Here is an 11,782-nt window from a genome sequence, read left to right as displayed (position 1 = left end):
CTGGAAAACTCCAGGAGCATTAGTTAATCCAAACGGCATCACTAAATACTCATAGTGTCCACTAGGAGTGTTAAAGGCGGTTTTCCACTCATCCCCCTCCCTTATTCTGACAAGATGATAAGCATTGCGGAGATCTAACTTAGTAAAACACTTAGCATCTTGTAGCAGTTCAAAAGCAGAGGAAATGAGGGGGAGAGGAGACCTGTTCCGAATGGTGATACTGTTCAGACCTCTGTAGTCAATGCATGGGCAGAGAGTCTTGTCCTTCTTATCCACAAAGAAAAACCCTGCTCCAGCAGGGGAGGAAGACTGCCGGATGATCCCAGCCTCCAGAGAGGATTGGATATAGGTCTGCATAGCCTCTCTCTCCGGTGCAGACAACGAGTAGAGTCGGCCTCGAGGCAGGATGAACCGGGGAGCAGGTCGATGCAGCAGTCATATGATCGATGAGGAGGCAGAGAGGTAGCTCGGGTCTTGTTAAACACCTCCTTTAAATCTAGGTAACAGGCAGGAACATTCGGGATATCTGGGAAATCAGCGACCGGGGAGACCAGATGAGACGAGGGTGGAGGTGGCGGGGCAGGCTCAGAAGGAAAGCAGACAGGATAACAGTCCTTACCCCACCCCAAAATTTCCCCCGAAGACCAGTTAATGTGAGGGTTATGTTTAGAGAGCCAAGGAAGACCCAGCAGCAGGGCATGAGAGGGAGAGCTGTATAAGAGAAAGCTCAGAAACTCGCAGTGCCCTTTAGCCATTATCAGCTGAATGGGTTGAGTGTGGTGGGTTACCTTACATAACAGGCGTCCATCAAGGGAGCTGGCCTCCAGGGGTTTGGTCAGAGGAAACAGTCTTACTCCAAGCTGCTTAGCCAATCCCCAGTCCATGAAACTCTCATCTGCACCAGAGTCCACCAAAACTGGATGAAGAAGCTCTTGGGATGGAGAAATCAGCTTGGCCTGAACCAGGTGACGGACTGACCCTGAAGAGGAAAGGGTGCGGCTCACCAGTGTCCTCTTCAGCACTGGTGAGCCCGGCCTTTTACCGGGCACGAAGCGATGAAATGCCCCATCTGAGAGCAGTAGATGCAACGACCCTCCCGCATCCGGCGACGCCTCTCCTCTGGGTCGAGTCTGGCTCTTCCCAACTGCATGGGCTCCTCCTGGGCTGCAGGAGGCGCTGTAGGCCTGGCTACCTGAAAGGAAGGAGAAGAAGAGCGCCACGAAGGAGAGGCTGCGGTAGACTGCCCTCTCTGGCTGAAGGAGGTTACAGTCTTTAGCTTGTCCCTCTCTCTCTCGAAGAGTCTTTTATCAATCTTCATGGCTAGAGAGATGATGGAGTCCAGATCCCCAGGAAGTTCTAGTGGCGCCATCTGGTCCTTCAGGTTTTCAGCCAACCCATGGAAAAATGCATCACACAGAGATGACGAGTTCCAGCCGCTGTCTACCGCCAGGGTGCGGAATTGAACGGCGTAGTCTGCCACCCTGCGTTTACCTTGACGAAGCCCCATCAGCGCTGTGGCCGCCTCCCGACCCGGGGTGGTTTGGTCAAAAATTTTAGAGAGAGCATCTTGAAAACTGTCCATTGAGTTACATACCAGTGAGTTTCTCGCCCACTCCGCTGTGGCCCATGCTTCGGCTCGGCCGGATAGATGAGAGATCATGTATGCTACTTTGACACGATCCGTAGGAAAAGCGGCAGCCTGCATCTCGAAGTGCAATCCGCACTGGACTAGGAAAGAGCGGCAGTTGTCTGATTCCCCAGAAAACCGCGTCGGGCTGGAGAGATGAAGTTTCTGAGCAGGAGCTGGAGCTGGAGCAGGAGCAGGAGCCGGGACCGTCGGTTCAGCTGGAGAAGTGAGGGCGGGAGCAGGAGATCCTGCTGGAGCTGACATGGCGGTGTATAGTTCTCCAACACGTCCGGACAGCTGCTGATGTGTCTCACCCAGGGCGTTGAGTTGTTGCTGGCAAGAGCTTGAAACTGCTGTTGTTGGGTGGCCATCTCCTGGATCTGCTGGGCGATCGAGGTGAGTCGCCCCTCGTAGCCATGAATCCGACTGCCCTGCGCCCGGAGCGCAGCGCGCACCCCGTCAGCTTCGGCTGAGTCCATGTTATGGCCAGTTCGTACTGTCACGACCAGGTAACCACAACAATAGTTCGGACTCAATAGCACGACAAGACTCGGGATTGGGCAGGGCAAAGTTCTTTACTAGGGAAAGTTCGGTTCGTTACACAAGAGATCAGTCAGCGAGGCAAACACACCAGACAGGGAGCAGGCAGGCATGGGAGTCGGTACACGGGTGATCATTCAGCAAAGGCAGACGAACCAGACGGGGATCAGGCAGGCAGGGAGGTCGGTACACAGGAGGTCAATCAGCGAAGGCAGATAAATCCGAAAGGGAGAAGGCAAAGGCGAAGTCATACGGACACAGGCGAAGTCGAACACCAGGAGACACTTAGGGAACGATGGATAACAGAGCTGGGACGTTTCTGCACGGAGACAAGAAGACGAACTAGCAACTAACACAAGAAACACAGGACCTATAAATACACCACCCACTACCACCAGGTGAACCAGATCAGGGAGGAGACTGGCAATCAGAAAGGTGGGTGAAACCAAACGAGCGGGGAAGGGGGACAAGAGAGAAACAGGCAAAGAGAACACCTAGTGTCCACATCGAGGCATAACACTATTGGCATAATGCACATTAACACATCACAAGCAAGTAAATCAAGCTTTATGTGACCTGTAGTTTCCCTGATAAAAACAGACCACCCTGTTCGGTTGATGCAGTCCCTCTTGAACAGCGGACTGCTGCTCTTCTTGGGTTACAGGCCGACTTTCCTCCAGAGCCACTCTTCACTGCCAGACTGATGGAAAGGTTGGATATCCAAAGGGCCGCCGATCTTCCAGGTGCAGCTCTGTGGCAAATGCTGGCTTGATGAAACAAAGACTACTACTTGATGTGTCACTGCTGCCATCTTTTCTCCAGTTTCTTTCTGCTGGAGTCTCATTTTATGTAATAAATTGTTGTTAAGCCTTTAAATAAGACATCTCATTGAAACGCATTAATGTTAACATTTGTGGAGCTGAGAACAATTAGCCATTAAGCCATTAGTCAGGTTTCATTTTAGGGTTTTTATCATTGGGCCTCTCCGGGAACCATCACCTTATCGTGGTGGAGAGGTTTGAGTGTCCCAATGAACCTGGGAGCTAGGTTGTCAGGAGCCATGTGCTCCCGGTAGGGTCTCCCAAGGCAAATTGGTCTCAGGCGAGGGGCCAGACTAAGTATGGTTCAAAATACCCCATGAGAAATAGAGGCGTGAGGCGAGAGACCCTGCCAGGCCCGGACGGTGAGCGAGCGCCTGGTGGCCGGGTCTGCCACGGGCCCGGCCGGGCACAGCCCGATAGAGCAACGTGGTACTTCTCCCTCCCCCATCCCGTGGACCCACCATCCGCAGGAGAAACTGCTGGGGTCGGGTGCGTTGCCACATGGGTGGCAGTGGTGGTGACGGGCCTCGGCAGCCCAGACCTGGGCGGCAGAGGCTGACTCTGGGGATGTGGAATGTCACCTCTCTTGGGGGGAAGGAGCCGGAGATGGTGCGGGAGGTTGAGCGTTACCGGTTGGATCTGGTGGGGCTTGCCTCCAAGCACAGCATCGGCTCTGGATCCAAACTCCTGGAAAGGGGCTGGACACTATTCTTCTCCGGAGTTGCCAAAGGTGTGAGGCGCTGGGCGGGTGTGGGGATACTCGCAAGTCCCCGGCTGAGCGCCGCTGTGTTGGAGTTTACCCCGGTGGACGAGAGGGTCGCCTCCCTTCGCCTAAGGGTTGGGGGGAAAACTCTGACTGTTGTCTGTGCGTATGCACCGAACAGCAGTTCGGAGTATGCGGCCTTCTTGGAGGTCCTGGCTGGGGCCCTGCAAGGGGCCCCAGTGGGGGACTCCGTAGTCTTACTGGGGGACTTCAACGCGCACGTCGGCAATGACAGAGATACCTGGAGGGGCGTGATTGGGAGGAACGGCCTCCCAGATCTGAACCCGAGTGGTGTTCTATTATTTGACTTCTGTGCTAGTCACAGTCTGTCAATAATGAACACCATGTTCGAACACAAGGATGCTCATAAGTGTACGTGGTACCAGTGCACCCTAGGTCGAAGGTCAATGATCGATTATGTGATCGTATCATCTGATCTTCGACCGTGTGTTTTGGACACTCGGGTGAAGAGAGGGGCAGAGCTGTCAACTGATCACCACCTGGTGGTGAGTTGGTTTCGGTGGCAGGGGAAATCCCTGGACAGACCTGGTAAGCCCAAACGAGTAGTGCGGGTAAGCTGGGAACGTCTGGGGGAGGCCCCTGTCCGAGAAGCCTTCAACTCCCACCTCCGAAGGAGCTTCTCTAGCATCCCTGTGGAGGCTGGGGATATCGAACCTGAATGGACGATGTTCAAAGCTTCCATTGTTGAAGCTGCAGCTGTGTCCTGTGGCCATAGGGTCTTAGGTGCCTCAAGTGGTGGACACCGGTGGTCAGGGAAGCCGTCCGACTGAAGAAGGAGTCTTTCAGGGACATGTTGTCGCGGGGGACTCCTGAGGCAGTTTCGGGGTACCGACGGGCCCGAAGGGCAGCAGCCGCAGCTGTTGCAGAGGCAAAGCAGCGGGTGTGGGAGGAGTTCGGCGAGGCCATGGAGAAGGACTTTCGGGCGGCGCCAAAGCGCTTTTGGAAAACTGTCCTTCACCTCAGGAGGGGGAAACGGGGAACCATCCAAGCTGTGTACAGCAAGGATGGGGCCTTGTTGACTTCGACTGAGGAGGTCATAGGACGGTGGAAGGAGTACTTTGGTGACCTCCTGAATCCCACCCAGCCACCCTCTGTAATGGAGACAGAGCTGGAGGATGATGGGGTATCATCGCCGATTTCCCTGGGTGAAGTCACTGTTGTAGTCAAACAACTCCACAGTGGCAAAGCCCCAGGGATCGATGAGATACCACCAGAAATGCTGAAGGCTCTGGGTGTTGAGGGGCTGTCTTGGTTGACACACCTCTTCAACATTGCGTGGGGGATCGGGGTCGGTGCCGAAGGAGTGGCAAACAGGTGTGGTGGTCCCTCTCTTTAAGAAAGGGGACCAGAGGGTGTGTGCCAATTACAGAGGTATCACACTACTCAGCCTGCCTGGGAAAGTCTACTCCAAGGTGCTACTCCATCGGGTCCGGCCGATTGTCGAACCTCAGATTGAAGAGGAACAATGCGGATTCCGTCCTGGTCGTGGAACAACGGACCAGCTCTTTACTCTGGCAGGGGTCTTGGAGGGGGCGTGGGAGTACAATCTCCCAGTCCACATGTGTTTTGTGGATCTGGAGAAGGCGTACGACCAGGTCCCCCGGGATGTTCTGTGGGAGGTGCTGCGGGAGTATGGGGTGAGGGGGTCCCTTCTCAGGGCCATCCAATCCCTATATTCTCAAACGAGAGCTGCGTGCGTATACTCGGAAGTAAGTCGGACTTGTTCCAAGTGGGTGTCTTGTCCCCAATCCTGTTTGTGATATACATGGACAGGATTTCGAGGCGCAGTCATGGTATGGAGGGGTTACAGGTCGGTGACCTTAAGATCGCATCACTGCTTTTTGCAGATGATGTGGTCTTGATGGCATCATCGGCTGTAGATCTACAACGCTCACTGGATCAGTTCGCAGCTAAGTGTGAAGCGGCAGGGATGAGGATCAGCACCTCTAAATCTGAGGCCATGGTTCTCAGTAGGAAACCGGTGGATTGCCTACTCCAGGTGGGGAATGTGTCCTTGCCCCAAGTGAAGGAGTTCAAGTACATCGGGGTTTTGTTCACAAGTGAGGGGATGATGGGGCGTGAGATTGACAGGAGAGTCGGAGCAGCGGGTGCGGTGTTGCATGCGCTTCACCGCACGGTTGTGACGAAAAGGGAGCTGAGTCGAAAGGCGAAGCTCTCGATCTACCGGTCAATCTTCGTCCCTACCCTCACCTATGGTCATGAGCGATGGGTCATGACCAAAAGAATGCGATCGCGGGTACAAGCGGCCGAAATGGGTTTGCTTCGCAGGGTGGCTGGGGTCTTCCTTAGAGATAGGGTAAGAAGCTCAGCCATCCGGGAGGGACTCGGAGTAGAGCCGCTGCTCCTCTGCGTGGAAAGGAGCCAGTTGAGGTGGTTCGGGCATCTAAAGTTTAGTTTATTTGAAAACAGGGACAGTGCACATTAATAACATTACTGTAAATGCGCCAGAATTAGCCAAGAGGCTATTTTTCATCTGATGAGGATGCCACCAGGGCGCCTTCCTAGGGAGGTGTTCCTGGCACGTCCAACTGGGAGGAGACCTAGGGGTAGACCCAGGACCAGGTGGAGGGATTATATCTCTTCTCTGGCCTGGGAGCACCTGGGGATTCCCCAGTCAGAGTTAGCCGATGTGGCCGGGGAAAGGGATGTCTGGGGCTCGCTACTGAAGCTGCTGCCCCCGCGACCCGACTTTGGATAAGCGGTTGACAATGGATGGATGGATGGATCATGGGTTTATTAATAGGACAGCTACAGAGATGACAGAGAACAGGGTGACAGAGAAGGCAGTGACACGCAGCAAAGGGCCCCAGGCCGGAACTCGAACTCGGGGCTTATGCAGCGAGGACAAAGGCTCTCTATATGGAACCCCCCCACCCACGGACGTCATTTTTGTGGGGGGGAACACAGGGGACATGTCCCCTGCACTTTTTCAAAAGGGCGTTTTGGTCCCCTGCAGTTTTTACCGTCCAAAAACAATGTTACGTTATATTTAACAAAGACGCGTCAAGCACTAGGACCAAGCGGAAAACGGCCGCTCAAGCTGAAGCCTGTTTCCCTGAGTTTAGACCCGCCCACAAGCTCCTCGATTGGCTCTGCCGTTTCTTGTGTGATTGGCTGTCCCCGCTGTCACTCCATCTTGCTTGCACACCGGTCAAAGTGATGGCGCTGACACCGGTCTGCTTGTTGCACAGGAGTCCTTCATCATCTGCCACTGTAAATTGAGCGTTTGTTCTGCCTGGGTCACGTCCGCTAGAAGGATTGTATTAGCAGAGGTTTCATTTAGATAATTGTTTGAATCGGTGTCCATGTAGGTATGTGCATACGTGATTGCGTGTGTGTGTATGTGTGTTTGGTTATTAGGTGCAGCCAGGATGTAAATTACCAGTTAATAATAGCCGGGGCGTATATTTGTTTCAATCACTTAACAGACCAGGCGTTTAATTCAACAGTTGTGCGTCTTCTGCAAGTGAAATTGTTGCGGCGGAGGAAACTCCTCATCTCTGCTGTCACTCACGGTGCTGACATTTGTTTCTCCATCACCCTGATCATTTTGCGGGACACTCTCTCGCGGTGTGCCCGTTTGCTAATAACTCATTCCCGCAGGTTTATCTCAAGCTCCTCGCTCGCTCCCAGCCTGGTCCTGTTGCTGTCCTCCTCGACAGACGCTGAAGCTCACTTTGATTTTTTTGCCAATCTCTCACTCTCTTGGGGTTGACAGAGAAACGTCTAGCAGCTGCTTCTCCCGAGTTTTCCTCTGCATATTTTACGAAGAAATTTTAAATTTCAAGTCGTACTTTTTATTGTTTTGCTGCACCGGAGCCATGGCGATCATCAGTGGGATAGTGACTGACAGAAAGCAGCACAATACATGAAAAAGGCCAAGAAGAAAAACGTGCAGCGTCTTCTTCCTTGATTTAGAAAAATAAATGAATTAGACTCGGCATTTATTTGGATCCGAAAATATACAAAAAAATATGAAACTATACACTTGCACCCGGCTTTTAAAGGGACCCAGCGGTTAATTGAAACCCAGCTATTATTTGGTAATTTACGGTACTCAAAGAAATGTGTCACACCCATCCTGCAACACCTTCACTGGCTCCCAATAAAGCAGCATATCCACTTCAAGATCCTCCTCATCAATTAAAAGCTCTTAAAAATCATGTAAAGTGTCTTGGAGTTTTATTGAAAGTGCTGATAAAAAAAATATATTATTATTATTATTATTATTTTGATCATTGTAGAGCCTCAACAATGTAAATATTTTAAAAATGCTTATATTCAGTACCAAAGAGACACACTTATTTTCATGTATTTTTATGTTGAAAGGCTGCAACTGTTTAAGAAAACACCAACAACGAAAGATTTAGGGAAAAATACAGTAAAACCTCCGATTACAAATTTTCATTTTATACATCCAAACTCATGAGAATTGTGAAACTATTTTTTTCCTCTCTAAAATGAGGTCTGTTTACCATATATTCCAAAAATAACTGTAAAATTGGTGGTACTGAGTTGGAGTGAAGATGACTAACAAGGTGAAACACAGAATTGGGTGATAATGTTTTGCTACATGCTTCACAACCAGTCAAACCAAAAAAGGGAACAGTAAACTTAAAAGTAGCAATAGAAAACTAGAAGAACTACTAGAAAACACAGTGAACTGAAAGAGTTGGAGTTTTATTAAAATAGTTGTGACCCCCCACCTCTGAAATCAAAATTTCGTCCTTGCCCCCACCAAATGAGCTTATCGGCACGAGCAAACACGTTTAACATTCAGTACCACTCTGCTTTTAACTATGTCTCTCTTGGTCCAGCCTTTTCATGTTTCAGCCTCACTTACCATATTTTAAAGTGTTGATTTGGAGTATGCACAAAAGTATAATGCACAGTTCAAATACAAAGCTTGCAGAATGATGCAGTTTACTTCTGTGAGGGATGTTGTTAATTCAAAGAGGATTTGTAGTGGATGTGTGGGATCATTTAGAGCGTTTTCCTGTGGTGCAGGTTTTGTTTTGTTGATTTATTATTAATGTTGTTAAATTAAGTTTACTTTTACTTACTTGTAAAGCTTTGTGGTTACATTACCTTTTCAATTTCTCACCAAACTAAAGTGACTTATTATTATAACACATTTTTACTCTCAATCCAGCCTACTGTCATTCTGTGACCTCTTCATGATTTGATTTTGAACTGTTGTAACTGGCGGGGGGGGCATGTCAGTTGTTTTTGTTTTCTGCTGTTTGTCTCCTGTGCAGGCCAAATTAGTTTAAAGTAAATGTTTTCAAGCAGTTGTAAAGTGACAAATGAATTAATCTTGTTTCAAAAAAGGCAACAATAAAAAAAGGAAATAACCTCCAGGACTCCTCAAAAGCTGAGAGCAATAATGTTTTATTTGTGGACAACTAAATTATGGGATCCCACAGACAAAGCCCATGAAAAAAAATGACCCAAATTCTCAACACAAAATATTCTCCTTATATTCTGTAAGATGGGGGATGCTCCGCATGGTTCATCCAATCCTTGCTCCTTCCTTTGTTTTATGTATCAAATTCTGCTGAATCGGGTGTTTCCCTGCATGAGGCTAAACATGTGCCCACCCATGCCAACATACCTCTAAATCCCCCACCCTCACCGGGAAACTTAGTTGAACTCCCTTATCTACAGTGCCCCAGCTGGGCGGCCTTGGACCCTGTTGCACCAGAGTGCTGCAGCTTAATCTCTGTCTGCCCTTTGACACACTCCACTGCCCTACTGACTGCATTTCTCTTAAAACAATAAAGGTGCTATGAAAGTAACAAAAGTTGTGTCTACAGCATTTGATTACATGATCCTTTTCTTTTTTTCTTTGGTTACATTTTTGCACTTGTGGATTCTGCAATTCAGTGATTCAACTAATGAGTACAAATGCAACCAGCTGGTGCAGAATAATGCATATTTCAACCATCCATTATAATTTATTTAAACATGATTTTTCTTTTTAACAAAACAGAAATTATTATCAACCCATAACTACTTACTATGGTTATATTATGCCACACTTTGACCTCCAGCCTCACAGCAAGAGCCGTCTATCACTATTTGTTGTGTCCCTGAAAATACAGAAGACCTTATAGATGCAGAATTTGATCAAGTCATTTTAGCCTAGATCCCCCAAAGTGTATGATCAGTTTGGCAAACTGCTATGATAACAGAACTCAGTGATACAGCCCAGTGATTAAATGTTACAACTGGAATAGATTCATGAACTGTGATTTTGTTCTATTGATTTTGTTCTGTCCAAAAATGTCAAATTAAAGAAAACAAACTTGTGAAAAACATGTTGATGTTTATTGATTAAAAATAGTGAGATCTGTACTATCTAACAACTCAGCACACCGTGAAGTTATTTATTTTTACACTTTAATGTGGAAATTGCATAACAAGATAAAGATTACCAGCATGTCATCAAATTATAGTGAGTCTGTAAGTTTAGTTCTGGAATAATTTCCTTTTGAAAACCAAACTGTTGATTTCTTGACAAAAATAAAAAGTATTTCATTTGGTACTTGTACTGAATATCCCTCAGATTATAGCAAAAAACAACAACAACAACAAAACATTGAGCCAAGACAGTATGATAGAGTAGATGGACTTTATTTTTATTGAAACTTTTTTTACATTCAGCTCATGAAAGAGTTATTTCTGCCAATTTGAAATCATGAGTTAAACATTTGCTAAAACATATTCCTACTACTGCTACTGAAACAACCACCACAACTACCACAACTACTACTGAGGCATTTCAATTATTAACCTAAAAACATAATTTTTTGAAGAGTTATCCATCTGTTGAGGAGCAATTTCCTAAAAGGGAGAAAGAGAAAGAGAATCAAATATAAAGATTGATGAGAGAAATCAGACGATATCATTTTACGATGATGCATTCATAGGTAAAACAACACACAATCTTAAAATGTGTCTAATGTGACAAGTAACTCTTCTTACCTCAGCTGATGTTTATCTTGTTGCCAGCACCAATGGATTCTGAGTTTTGACCAACACTGACCCCAGAGACGTTTCTGATACTGGCACAATCTCCCAGTCCCCCTGATGAAATATGAGGATTGAGGAAAGGAGTAAAATGTTAAGCACAGAAACTCAGATTGTTGGCATGAAGATGCTCTCGTCTGAATATCAGTAATGAATCTAAATAAAGGGCTCATACCGACCCAGCAACACGAGAAATCACTCACCTTTGATGTCATACTGGTTTTCTGCCCCGATTTTGCCATCATTTGCTCCGCAGACGTTGACGTCAATGACGTTGCCCAGAGAACCATTTTTACCAACACCACCTGTAAGTGTAGTCGTTAGAGAGATTTAATGAAACTGTCTAGTTAACCTGATAGAAAAATATAATCACACCTTCATGTACCTTGTACATCATAGGTATTGTCTGCACCAATTTTGCCTGCGTTACAGCCAGCACTGACATCTTTGACGTTAGCAATTTGCGACATTGTTGCAGCTGAAGTCTGGACAGGCAGAGAGTCACAAAGAGGAAAGCAAAACAGTGATTGTCATAAGAATCGCTCAAGAAAAAATTAGGTACGTCTGTTCTTGTCTAGTAGCTTAGCTTCGATATACAATGCACAAATAAAAATGACATAGAAAGATGCATTTTGTTGTATTTTAAAGAAAGCAGTTCACAAAGATGTAATGATGGCTTCAGCTTACCACAGGATTCAGTTGTTTGTCGTGAGCCTTCAGGTGAGCTTGTTGAATTTGGAAGAGACGATTCAGCTTCATAAGTGCTCTTGACATGCGGGTTGATGGTTTTTAGGAGGAGGAACTTTCTAAATATGGTTTACAGGTTTTATTGTTACCTTCGCCTCATTCTCATAGAAGTAAAAAACAACATGGAGATTGTGTAACAAATTCTCAACATCAAGAAGGAAAGATAAGATCACAAGACAGCAGTTACAACAGGCTGCCAGTTGTTCAGTG

At 47.5% G+C, this 11,782-nt stretch overlaps 1 long non-coding RNA gene across 1 annotated transcript; it reads right to left on the bottom strand.

Moving 5' to 3' along the window:
• Nucleotides 1–10,394: 10,394 nt before the first annotated feature.
• Nucleotides 10,395–11,329, bottom strand: LOC115593920 (uncharacterized). The gene is made up of 4 exons (XR_003986382.1): nt 11,211–11,329; nt 11,029–11,130; nt 10,781–10,882; nt 10,395–10,639 (listed from the first exon to the last, which is right to left on the bottom strand). It is a non-coding gene; the product is annotated as an uncharacterized LOC115593920 (long non-coding RNA).
• Between the last annotated feature and the right edge of the window lie 453 nt (nt 11,330–11,782).

This window comes from Sparus aurata, chromosome 13 (assembly GCF_900880675.1).
Source record: "Sparus aurata chromosome 13, fSpaAur1.1, whole genome shotgun sequence".
Classification (NCBI taxonomy): domain Eukaryota; kingdom Metazoa; phylum Chordata; class Actinopteri; order Spariformes; family Sparidae; genus Sparus; species Sparus aurata.
The sequence above is the reverse complement of the archived record's forward strand: the minus strand, read 5'-3'. Positions and strand labels throughout refer to the sequence as shown.